Source organism: Mytilus galloprovincialis, chromosome 8, assembly GCF_965363235.1.
Source record: "Mytilus galloprovincialis chromosome 8, xbMytGall1.hap1.1, whole genome shotgun sequence".
Classification (NCBI taxonomy): Eukaryota; Metazoa; Mollusca; class Bivalvia; order Mytilida; family Mytilidae; genus Mytilus; species Mytilus galloprovincialis.
The window spans coordinates 29,439,071-29,452,699 of NC_134845.1; the positions used below are offsets into that span (position 1 = coordinate 29,439,071).

The 13,629-nt window shown below is 34.0% G+C and overlaps 1 long non-coding RNA gene across 1 annotated transcript; it reads left to right on the top strand.

Moving 5' to 3' along the window:
- The first annotated feature begins 468 nt into the window (after window positions 1-468).
- LOC143085504 (uncharacterized) lies at window positions 469-5,502 on the top strand. Its single transcript, XR_012981350.1, has 3 exons — window positions 469-594; window positions 2,578-2,855; window positions 4,199-5,502. It is a non-coding gene; the product is annotated as an uncharacterized LOC143085504 (long non-coding RNA).
- The last annotated feature ends 8,127 nt before the right edge of the window (window positions 5,503-13,629 follow it).

A 13,629-nucleotide genomic window follows, 5' to 3' on the forward strand; every position in this document is an offset into this window, starting at 1 on the left:
CTTAGGTATAATCTCAATTTACTCAATTTTCTATGTAATATATATACTAGTAGTAACTTGGATATCGTTTTTGGGGACCTTTATAGTTTGTTGTTTAGTGTGAGCCAATGCTCCGTGTTGAAGACCGTAATTCGGCCTATGATGGTTCACTTTTACGAATAGTGACTTAGATGGAGAGTTTTCTTATTGGCACTCATACCACATCTTCTTATATTATTCTGCTCATTATTAGTCATTGATATGATCTAATTATTCAAGCAGTTTACTTTGCAATTACTACAAAGGTGATAAATTTTATTATATACAGCCTCCTCCATTAATAACTACTGTTTCCTTTGAATCTTAAATAAGAAATAAGATAAAACAAATGTTTGCGTTATAACGCAAAGGTTTGCGTTGTAACGCAAACATAGGAAGAAAAATTAAAAAAAATGTGTGGCGCTAATACGCTTCCGTACTATTTCAACAGAAACATTAAAATAAAAGTCAAAGATATCTTCATGATTTTGTTGTTATTAAAATTCAGAAGTGTAATTTTAGATCAATGGAAACAGAAGATCTAGAGCCATATTTCACGAGAGTCAGAACTACCAGGTATGGTTTAAGATCGTTTCACTATAATGCTTCACAAGTCTGAAATGAGCTGCCTCGCGACTGTGGAATGGATACATTTTTTACCAATTCATGTGAATCAAAAAATAACAATATGTGTCCCCGTGCTTGTGGTGTATGCCCTTATATTTTTCAATTATAGTCTGTTTGTCTGTGAGAGAGCTTTCTCGTGTTTATTATATCTTTTATTTAGATGAGGAGTTGTCTCATTGGCACTCATACCACATCTTCGTATATCTATAAAACATGGGATCCCCATAACAGCTTATGCCAGTGCAGTGTATGCATATAGTGCTTTTATGCTTTCGCTCCCTTAAGCTTGTGTTTTTGTAGTTTATTGAATATCGACTTTGAACTTGAACTAATATTTGAATAATTTATTGGTCGGTCATTTGCTTCATATGGTTCTTTATGGACAGTCAAAGTATATAGAGTGTATTCTTGAATTCTTGGATAAGTTTTGTATCACACAATTGTACCTTAACACATCCTGTTAGAAAGATGCGAGGTTCCCTGTTCATGTAAATTCTTCATCAGCTGTTTCTGTGCTGTCCACTACAACATCCAGAGTGTTCACTGGGGTGATCAAGTCCTAGCCCGAAACTGCCCATGCCTCTACACTTTACTGTTTCCATTGCACAGAAATTTACCGCAGCATCCACATTGATGATGTCACTACCTTTTGGCAGAAGTTACCAATCAGTTTGCTTATTTCACCTCCAACAAAACCAAGCGCTCCTAATGCCCACCACATAGACTTCCAACAAACCCTTTGCTTCCCACTTAAAGTAGAAATAACTAATTCCTCCATTTATTGTCTCTCCATTCTGCAAGTACGTCTTGATACTTTAATCTCTTTCTTTCGTTGGCATCTTCTATTCGTTCTTCCCATTGCACCTATAGTTTCAGAATAATTGCCTGTTGTGTTGAGGCTGACCAAATGACGATGTAAGGTTTGTGGCTGATATCTGAGGCGGGAATTGTAACTTCTGCTTCAGATATACCAACATGTGTCAATCGATTGCTGTTCCCAGTAAACCACTGCCTTCCACACTCTTCTTCTGTCCCTTCTATCCTTCGAATTCCTTTAAAAAAAAGGCCAAAGGTACGGCCTTTATTGCTCTTTCTGGGCTTCCTGAAGTTTCTCTCTATGGTGTCTGCTAATGTTCACAATACCTTGTCGTGTTGCCATGTGTCTTTCAAAGCACTTAAGCATGAAGATAGTATATGCTTCACATTTGGTGGCTTACTGCAAAAAACACACTTTATGTCATCTATCAAAGCCCATGTTGCTAGATTTGTTGGGTTTAGCAATACATCATATACCGACGATAGCTTGAACTGCAACCTGTATGGCTTAAAAGAGGGACGAAATATACCAGATCTCATTCTATCCTAACTTCAGCTGCGTTGTTCCTTCCCAGTTTTATCAGCTTCCTTGTTTCTTCACACTCACTGCCTTAATCAATCTACTTTCCTCTTCCTTTGTTCGTATCTTTCTCTTTAGCAGGTGTATTTTTTCTTCCACAGTTGCTGTTCTTAATTGGTCTCTAGATTTTACGTATCATATCTGAGTTAGTTTAAATTTCTCAACAATAATATCGAAAAACAACATTTTTTAATATATATTCTTCTAGTATTTCATGGTTAGTCTTATCAAAAGAATACCTAATGCACGAATTGAAATATCAAACTAATATTTAACTCGTGACCGAAATATACTGATAATTAAATCTTGCGCATACAGTAATGTTTTGTTCGGTCACTCGTTAATATTTACCTAAATTTGAATATTTGTTATTCTATAAATCAAGTTTAGATTTAGATCTTAAACGTAATATATAATAAGCTAACAATATGCAAATCAGAAATGAACTAGAAGATTCGTGTTTTGTCGGTCAATTAGACAGCAACCAAACAACAATTTTGCAGGATCATATCTGAGTTCGTTTTATTACCCCATAGAAAAATCTCAAAGACCAACGTGTGCTTAAACATCTCAAAGAAGATGGAAGAATGGAGACTGTAACAGATAAATTGGACAAAATATGTCTGACAGCGGAAATGGCGGATGTGCTATTCTCATTTCAAGGTGAAAATGTACCACGCATACCAGCTCATAAAATGATCCTAGCTTTGAGAAGTCCAGTTTTCAAAGATATGTTTTATGGTAGCTTTCCACTACGTCAAGGTGAAATAAGGATCGAAGGTATCACATGGGATATATTTCGAATATTTTTGAAGTGAGTAGTAGTCAACTGTCATTGTAACAAAGAATTAAACATGAAATTAATGTCGCCTTTGAAAAGCTTGGTCTTAAAATATGTTGATACAACCAATCAAATGTAAAAATAATAATTTTGTGTAGTTACATACTGTTTCTTAATTTTATTTTATTTGATCATTTGTATACTTTGGCAATACTGGGTTTCGGATTTTACGGGTACATATACATTAAAACCTGTTTCATATTTTTTTCTTCGAATTAAGTGGGTTTTTTTTAAATAAATATCCCACAGGGGAAAATAAGACTAAAAAACAAATTATAGTGCATATTGCAATCAACTAAAAGTTGTATAGGAGTATAAATTAAAAACGATAGAATGTGTTAATGTTTTGCCAAAACATAGCATATAGTGTGATATGTTCAAAAATATAATAAAAATGATAAGTCACCGACATTGTTATGTAATTAAAAGCTTGAATAAACGATATAATTGTAAATTAAAAAACGAGAAGATTGCTTTTAGAAACTGCTTTGAAAATATCAAAAGAAAAGATAGGTTCACCGTGCTTTTTTATTACTAAAATATAAAAAAAACAAATCTAGATTCCTTCAGAATATGCACTTTTTCAGAGTCACCTTCTCTAAAAATTATACAATTTTTAAAATCACTAAAATTCAAGCAAAAACAAATATACGTTTGAAAATATATAAAACTTATAAGTTAAATTTTTATAAATAAAAATTCAAATTAGTTATCTGCATTGTTTATCAAAATTTGCTAATTTTCATGAAAATCTAGACCTTTGGTATTCTGTTATTTACAATCCCAAGATGGAGAAAGACACCCATACTACTTTCAAGCAAGGACCGAGCCTGATAAACGCAGGACTTTGGGAATGTCCGGAGAGCCGACAACCTTTTTTTAGAGATTGGCATACTACTCAACGACATTAATTTAATTACCTGAGTATTTGAGAATGCTTAGGAAAACATTCCAAAACAAATTTATGCAATATAGATTGTAAGGTACATGTTCAAACCGGAACCTTTCATATGTGTGTTCAATGATAATTTTATTGTCTTACAGACTGTTTATTTTGTTGGTTTGTTTTAATAATTGCATGTCTTTGAACGATTTAGTGATTGGTTCTTGGGGTAGCTTAATGTAACGCAGACAATTTATAAACTGTTCTTTGTTTGAGAAACGTACGATTAGTCCTACTTCAGCTACTGATACAAAATAATAGTAACAGTTCTTATTGTCACGGCTCAGATTTGAATCCCATTTCTTTTTCTGACAAACAAAATTATCAAATCTACGATTGTGTTTTATTATATATATATATATATATATTTCAGATATCTATATTCCGATCATCTTCAGCTCAGCAAAGATTCCGTAATCCCTTTATTGAATGCTGCTCAGAAGTATCAAATCGGAGAATTAATCTCGAAATGTGAGAATTATCTACAAGATAATTTAGTTGTTAACAATGCATGTACACTTTTCAATAATGCTAAAGTTTTCACAATGGATAAAATCCAGACTACTGCACTCCGATTCATCGCAGACAATGCATTCGATGTATTGAAAAATGACGATTTTCTTTTGCTCTCATCAGAAAACCTAGTTGATATTCTAAAATTTGATTACCTTTGTGTACAGGAAGTAGGTTTAATCCTTGCTGTTCTTAGGTGGGTAGATCATAAACTGACCAACTCCAAAATCAAAGTCGACGGAAAATCAAGAAGAGCCGTTCTTCTTAAAGATGGTATTCTATTCAATATGGCAATCCCTCTACTTTCCATTGACGAGTACACGTTAATTGTCATGCCATGTGAAATTTTAACAGAAGAAGAAGAGCTTCAAATTCTTAAGAAAGATGTATCAATTCCGAATAGTCTGCTATCATGCGGAAAATTTATGGTACGTCCGAGAGAAGGATCCAGGGTGATGGAGATTTCCGTTGACGATATTTTGAATCCAGGTAAAGTCCATAACAACACACATAATCAGTGGGTTACTTTACAAGAAGAAACTTTTTCTATCAAAGCAAACAAACTAATCAAGATAAAATCAGTTACCATTAAGCCCCAACACCAACACCCACCTCAGAACAGTGGCCGTTTTAATGTTAATTGTTAACACAATCACTTACCATCTCGCAAAATCGTCCTAGCAAACGCCAAAGAGTGAACTGGTTATGCTCCGAAACTGAAGAAGGCACTGATATAGTTGATGTAAAATTAGAAGGCAAAGATTACAAACTCCCAATTGACAAAGTCCTTCAGCAAAACGAGATGTTAGTATTGACAATTAGACCACAATCAAACCAACACGCGTTCAAGATGTTATTGCATACATATACAAATTTCAAAAATGGAATGATGTATCAACACGATTTATCTAATCAAACCACTCTTTACTTGTCACTTACGGGTGGACATTTAGTAGAAAGTTTTGAAGTGACGGAAATATACTGAAATATCTGAACAATTGTTCTGTTTTCTAGACGTTACTTAATATCAAAAAGTATGTTTTTAACAACTCTTTATCAGAATTGATTATGACCATTTAAATCAAAATACACTTTTGACCCACATTGAAAAACTAGTTAAAAAGAGATGTAGATCAAGCATTAATAAACTATTACATAAGTTCGTCATTTCACATTTCACGGATCATCATTTGTTTCCCTGTTGATGTCAGCCGGCTACACCCGGTTGGATAATATAAGTATAAAAAAAAACAGAATTGTTTATTTTATCGCTAGACTTCTTTTTGTGCCTATCATAAACATTTGATGAAAAAGATTACTATTAGTATAAGACTGGTTTACAAAAATATCTTGAATGAATATTATCTTCACAAACATGCATTTAATTTGGTTAGGGAGCGATAAATATAGTACAGATCTATTATGTCCCGACAGAAATCTATCTAAGGGAGAAACTACTTTAAAATACTAAGTATCAGTTATATGTAGATCTTGACAAGTTGTCAAATGAAATCATTCTGAAAAAAAGGCGCTGTTTAAAGATCCTTTTAATGATCTTAAAAAAATGTAATCGTAATACTAGTTGATAGAATAACATTGTATTGCATCTAGAATGGTTCAGAAGTGTTCTAAGATTTGTAAATTATTTAATATACCAAAGTTTGATCAGATATTTAAATTGACCAATTTAAGTAAACATACAATATTAAAACGGATTTTCTAAATCTTTCACTAAAGGTTATCGCAAATTATTTTGTCTTTTTACACCATAATGTCTACGAGTAATTTTGGACATTGTAAAAGATTAACAGATTTGATTTCTGTACTGAAATGAAATCATTTTATTCCAACTGAACAGTTAAACAGAATCTGAACTGGAAAATTGTATTTAGACTGCCTTTCACAGTTATTAAATAATGTAAAAGATAGGGGGTTGCAATACAGGATGTGCCTTTTCATTATTGCAAAAATTCAGTGTTTATGTAAAATCAAACTTATTGATGATCCTTTATGTATAATTTGTAAAACAGAAAACGAGTCTATAGAACATATTTTGGAATTATATTACTGTACAATGTATTCTACAAGATATTGATAACAGCTTTCTTGTCCATAATATTCCCCCAAATCCAAACAACGTGATATTTCTTTATATTAATCAATATATGTAAAATTATAGAAGCTTCAAAAAGAATTTCTCACTACAAACAATTAAAATCATGATGAAAGATCTGTACAAAGTAAAGAGTATGTAGCTGTAAATAAATAACTGAATTTGACAATGTATTCAAAGCTTTTGAAAACCTGTTATCTAATATATGATAATGAATATTAACCGATCATTTATTTTCCAGAATATATAATGTCCGTGTATCTTTCTTTACCTTTCGTGGTGGCTGTTACAAAAGAAATATGTACAGTTATCTTTATTCATTCATTATTAGTTTATGTTACTTAGAAATATATATGTATTTTGTTATATAATTTTCCAACCTTATACGACAAGTTACTTATTATATTTATTTTTACATTTTTTTTTTTTAATTTTTTCTTTTGATCTGTTCTATAGAAAATTTCCACACCTGTAAGGTATTCATGATTGGACTTCCAATGGGGACTAACTGTGCACCACTTATTGCGGACCTGTTTTTGTATTGTTATTAGTTACAATTTATGACTAAAATTAGCAAAGACCCATCGAAACAACATTTGATACAATAATTTAACAATACTTTTAGATATTTGGATGATATATTGGCTCTTAATAATGCCGACTTCAGTGTGTATACTAAAGAAATTTATCCTGTTTAAATAAAGCTAATACTAACTGTTGTGCCAAAGCTCATTAACTTAATTTACTTTCGTGATAGAAGTTATTACGTTGTTTAATGCAAATAGTTTGTGCAGTTCATTTTTATATTTCATAATTCCCGCAATATTTTGGTAATGATTTTACCGGGAGTTCGTATCACATTTTAGGTTGTCATTCGCGACTCAGATGTTATGCGGAGTAATTTTCATAGGAACTGCATAACAAATCATTTATATATGTTTAAGTCGTATGGAATTACCTTTTACACATTCATTTATAACGATAATCTTTCATAATTGTAGTCTTTTGCTACACAGCGTTCATGTTTACATTGTAACCGTTAACCGGAAGTAGGGAATATCTATTTTTGTGTATTCACTTTGTAAACTAGGTCGACTATAGTCAGTTTCAAATTTGGATTGCCAACGATCAGCTGCTTTTAGAAACGAACTTCAGATATAACTTCACAGATTAGTTATTTTATAGGTAATTGAATACGTAGAGAATATTTAAATACTATTTATTGTAAATTGCAATACATTTCACATTTATTTCTGTTATAATAAACGGAATATATTTTACACCAGTTTTTCATTCATTGCTTTGAAATTGGTAAACTTAATAAACGGTCGGCGCTACAATTGGTGACAGCGGTGAACGAATTTAATTTTTATTAAATTGCCACTGAAATTCTTTTGATTTAAAAATTATTAATACTCAAAGTGTAACTTGATACACAAAGAGTTTTAACAAAAAGGGGGAGAAAAATAAATAAAGATAATTTTTAAAAGTATAAATGAAGAAAAAACAAAACGTTAATTTGAGACTTCAAGTGTTATTTAAAAAAAATATATATATATTTTAGTGAACACTAAAGAGTGACTGACACTCAAAGGTGTAATATTTAAGTATTTTTAGTGAGCACTAAAGAGTGACTGACACTCAAAGGTGTATTATTTAAGTATTATTTAGTGAACACTAAAGAGTGACTGACACTAAAAGGTGTATTATTTGAGTATAAATAAGTGAGCACTAAAGAGTGACTGACACTCAAAGGTGTATCCTTTTTCAATTTAAAAAAAAACAACCTTAAAGGTAAACACTAGAAAGATTTCTGATATCTTAAAGTGTAATAAACATTTTCATAATTAAGAGTAACTGATACTCAGCAGTAAAAAAAAAAAAAAAAAACACACAAAACAACAACAAACAAACAAAACAAACAACAAACTTGGGCAAGATAAACAATCCTCTGTAGAGCACAGATTTATTAAAGCATTACACACAGTATATTATAAGATATAAACCTTGCTTTTGCCCAAAGTCAGTATGAATTTACGGAATAGAGGGCTACCATTGCCAATATTTTCAAGTATTGAGGGAAATTCTAGTATGACGCCAAGCTTACATACATCCTTAGTTCAAGCTGGTCCATCTTCATTAAATATGGGTAGTAGTAGTAATTCATTAGGCAGTGTTTCAATAAATAGTCAAAGTTCACATACATATACAACTAGTCCACCTATTCAAAGTACTTATAGTTTTCTGTATGATGCACAGAGCACACATGCCCCTGTTCAAAGTGCACCGAGCACTTACATGTCAAATTATAGTGCACTGAGCACAAATTTGTCTAATCAAAGTGTACAGAACACTTTTCCACAATCAAATAGTGCACTGAGCACAAGTTATCCATACCACTGCGTCCCAAGTGCAATGAACATTCCTCAAAGTGTACTGAACACTCAAAATAAAGCAAGTATTGATATGACTTATGACCAGGATGTTAATCCACCAAGAATGGTACCACGCAGCGACACACATATCTACCCACATAGTAACACCATGGATATTAATCAGATAGAAATGGTAAGACTGAGGGAGAAGATAACAGAAGTTGAAAGAGAAAGAGATTTCCTATGGCAAAACAGTCAAACAGATCAAGGAATGCCAAGTAGGGAAACAAGAGGCAGAACAGAGTCAATGTCGAGCACGCAGGATGGATACCGATCAAGATTGCCCTTTTACAACGGCAAAGAAAATTGGAGCACATTTCTTATGCAATTTGAAATCATTGCAGACAGAAACAACTGGGATCCAAGGCGCCAGGCTGAAGAAATATTGCTAATCCTGAAAGATGAGGCTGCAAATTTTGCTGCAGAGCTGCCTTATGACACCAGAAGTTCATTTAGACTCCTGTCCAGAGAAATGGAAAGTCGTTTTGGTGACAATAATTTGCCAGAAACATACAGAAAGGAATTGCAGACAGTCAGAAAAGGTTACAAAGAATCAACCAATGAGTATGCAGCACGTATACAGACAATGGTGAAAAAAGCATATCCAGGAATGAATCAACAATTGTTCAAAAGCATTGCCATAGAACATATGTTAAATGGGTTGCCAGATCAAAGCGTAGCATATGATGTTCTGACGAAAAGACCAAAAACAATGGAGGAGACTATCAACCTTGTCGCATGGCATACAACCTGTAAAAATGGTATAAAGGGGGAAAATCAAATAAGACAAATAGAAGTAGAAACAGAGGACAGAGATGTCAATTACAGTACAACTGAAGAGTTAGATGTACGACGAATTGGCGGAAAACGTTTTGTGACTGAAGAGAGGCTGAATCAGTTTGGGAGGGACATTAAAGATATCATAACTACTGAGGTTACCAAGTCCGTTGAGAGTATTATGGATGCCAAGTTGAACACCCAACAAGCACCAAAGAATTTTAATTATAATAAACACAATCAGAGAAACTTTGATCCAAGATCAAAATGGCAGAATAAAGACCGTTTCCAGACACAGAAACAGAATAACAACAGATGTTATAATTGCCAAGAAGAAGGACATTTTGCGAGATACTGTCCAAAACCGAGGCAGAACCAAGGACAAAATCAAGACAAAGAGGATGATTTAAACTAAAGAGGGCTGAAACTGACGGCCAAGTGTCAGCCCACAATAGTAAAAGTAAGACAGAAGTAGTAAAGATAAACCAGACAAGTGATGATCCAATAGAAAGGATACTGCAATGTTTGTTGCTTAGAGAGAAGAAGGAGGAAATGTTGAAATTTGCTAGTGGTAATCAAGAGCAAGATTTTGTTGCTGAGTCTGTGCAAAAGGACCAAGGTCTTTCTTCACATGATGAAAATGGTCAGAATACAGGTGCTGATGAAGATGTGATATTGAACACTAAAGAGGAAATTGTGATTGATCGCATAACAGCAGCCAGTATAAAGGTACCAATGGAGGTCAGCAATCAGAAAATCAAGGCTGTAATTGATACTGGGGCAGAAGTTACTGTGTTAAATGAAGATATATTTTTCCGCCTTCCAAAAACAAACAGATCAAAGTTAAAACCAGCACTGAAAAACCTAGTTGTTGCCGAAGCAGGGAAGCAAATGGGAACCAAAGGGGTAGCAGCAGTGACGTTAACACTTGGAGACTCACAGTTTGTCTGGGATGTATATGTAGCACCTATAGGTGATGATTTATTGTTAGGCTGCGATGTCCTTGATGAAATGGATATTACAGTTAACTCTAGAAAAGGAATCCAGTTGAATGGAAAATGGATAGAATGTGAAGTAAAACGCAAGTCGGACTTAATTGCGAGAGTAGTCTTGTATTCGAATTTCACCATTCCACCATCTTCAGAAGTTATTTTTTATGGTTGCGGTCAAAATCAAGAGTTGTTAGATACCAGGTATTCCATGATACAGCCTGTTATAGAAGACAGCAGGAAATTTATGGTGGCACAGACTTTAGTTGACCCCTTCATGAAAAATATTCCAGTTAGACTGATAAATTTAGATTCAGAACCAATACGTTTGAAGAAAAACTATCTTCTTGGTGAACTTCATCCTGTTGATTACATAGAAAACATGTTTGAACTTGAGAATGACAGAGTCGAAACTTTGACAAGCAAACAGTCCAAGATGTGTAAAACACATGAGTTATCCAAAGAAAACTTCACATTGTCTGAGACCATAGAAAAGGCAAATATACCAGAAAAGTGGGAATCAGAGATAAAGATTTGTAAAATCAATGAGCTGAATGGTAAACAGAAGAAAAAGGCCGAAAATCAACTGTTGCCAGAACACCTCAAAGAACAGTATGGCTTTTGCCTCTTCAAAAACAGATTTGGGAACATGTTCCCTAGTCAAACATAGAATTGATACAGCTGGGGCTGCTCCTATTAGACAACCACTAAGAAGAACACCAGCAGCATTTGATAATGAAGATAAGAAGAACCTAGATGAACAATTGGAACAGGGAATAATCCAGCCATCTAAATCAGCATGGGCTTCCAATGTCGTACTTGTTCGGAAGAAAGACAACACTGTTAGGTGGTGCTTAGATTTCAGGAAACTGAATGATTTGACCATTAAGGATGCCTATCCGTTGCCTAGGATAGATATGTGTCTGGATTGTCTGGCCTCTGCATCTCTATTTAGTTGCCTTGATCTTCAGAGTGGTTATTGGCAGTTACAGTTAGAAGAAAAAGATCAGCCAAAAACAGCGTTCATCACAAAATATGGATTGTACGAATACTGTAAAATGCCATTTGGTTTGTGTAACGCACCAAGCACGTTCCAGAGATGTATGGAGCTTATCTTCAGAGGATTACAGTGGAAGACCCTTCTAATATATCTTGACGATATTATCATCTTCAGTTCAGACTATGAAGAGCATTTGTCCAGACTAGACGAGGTATTTCAACGACTCATCAAGGCTGGTTTGAAACTAAAACCATCCAAATGTAACCTGATGAAGAGCGAGACACTGTATATTGGACATATTGTAGGAAAAGATGGCATAAAACCAAACCCTAAGCTTATCTCGAGTGTAAAAAACTGGAAGGTACCAACATCAATGAAAGAAGTACAGAAGTTCCTGGGCCTTTGCAACTATTACAGGCAATTTATTAAAGGTTTCAGTGAGATAGCTGCTCCATTAAGTCATTTGACTAGAAAAGATGTCACTTTTGAATGGACAGAAACTGCTCAGAATAGTTATGATAATTTGAAAACAGCCCTTTGTACCAGTCCAGTATTAGCATATCCACATCCAGATGGAAAATTTGTCCTTGACACAGATGCCTCCAACATTGGTATTGGTGCAGTGCTTCACCAAGTACAAGATGGGAAGGAAAAAGAGATTGCATATGTCTCAAAGAAATTAGATAAGACTCAACAAAGATACAGCGTCACAAGAAGAGAACTGTTAGCCATGGTAACATTTGTCAACCAATTCAGACACTATTTACTTGGCAGAAAGTTTATCGTCAGAACGGACCATGGGTCTCTGAAATGGTTATTTGGATTCAAAGATCCACAAGGGCAACTAGCCAGATGGATTGAAACCCTTTCACAGTATGATTTTGAGATACAACACCGTCCAGGCTTAAAACACCAAAATGCTGATGCATTGTCCAGACAAAAACATGATGTTCCAGTATGTAATCATTCTACAAACAGTTCTGAAGACACCTGTAAAGCCTGTGAACAGATAAATGAGCAATGGAAAAGTTTCAAGACTGAAGTAGATGATGTAAAGGAACTGAATTATAAAGTCACAGTAAGAGCTGTGGTAACAAGGTCTCAAGAACAGCCAGATTGGTTGGCCAAATATTCAGTTAAAGAAATGCAGGCGTTCCAAAAAGAAGACCAAGATCTAAAATACTTACACCAATGGAAAAAAGAAGGAAAAATACCAGAAAGAGAATTGTGTGCTAGTTTAAGCTCAGCCACAAGGAGATATTGGTTAAACTGGGAAAATATTGAATTGATAGATGGTATTGTTTATCAGAAATGGATAAATGCTAAGAGTAAATTAAATCATTTACAGTTGATTGTTCCACAAATATTAAAGAGGGATATATTGATCTTGAGCCATAACACCCCTTATTCTGGACACATGGGAGTTAAGAAAACCATAGAGAAAATGAAGACAGTTTTTACCTGGTACAAGATGAGTCAGGATATAACAGAACATATACAGAATTGTACCATATGCAACAAAATAAAAGGAACAGGGAAAAAACCAAAAGCACCTTTGATGGACTATAGAGTGGGATACCCATTAGACAGAATTGGTATAGACATCATTGGTCCACTGACATTAACCAGAAAGAAGAATAAATTTATACTGGTTATAGGCGATTATTTTACCAGATGGATGGAAGCCTACCCTATATCACATCAGCATGCTGACCTGGTGGCACAGAAACTAGTGATGAAATTTATTGCTAGGTTTGGCATACCCCTAGAACTTCATACAGACCAAGGAAAGAACTTCGAGAGTGACCTATTCAAATCTGTTTGTAATTTATTTCAAATTAACAAAACCAGAACAACTGCATATCATCCGTCATCAAATGGTTTAATAGAAAGGTTTAACAAGACTCTTGGTGGTATGATCAAGACCTTTGTCAACAAGAACGTAACAAATTGGGATGAATACATTAATTTCCTGCT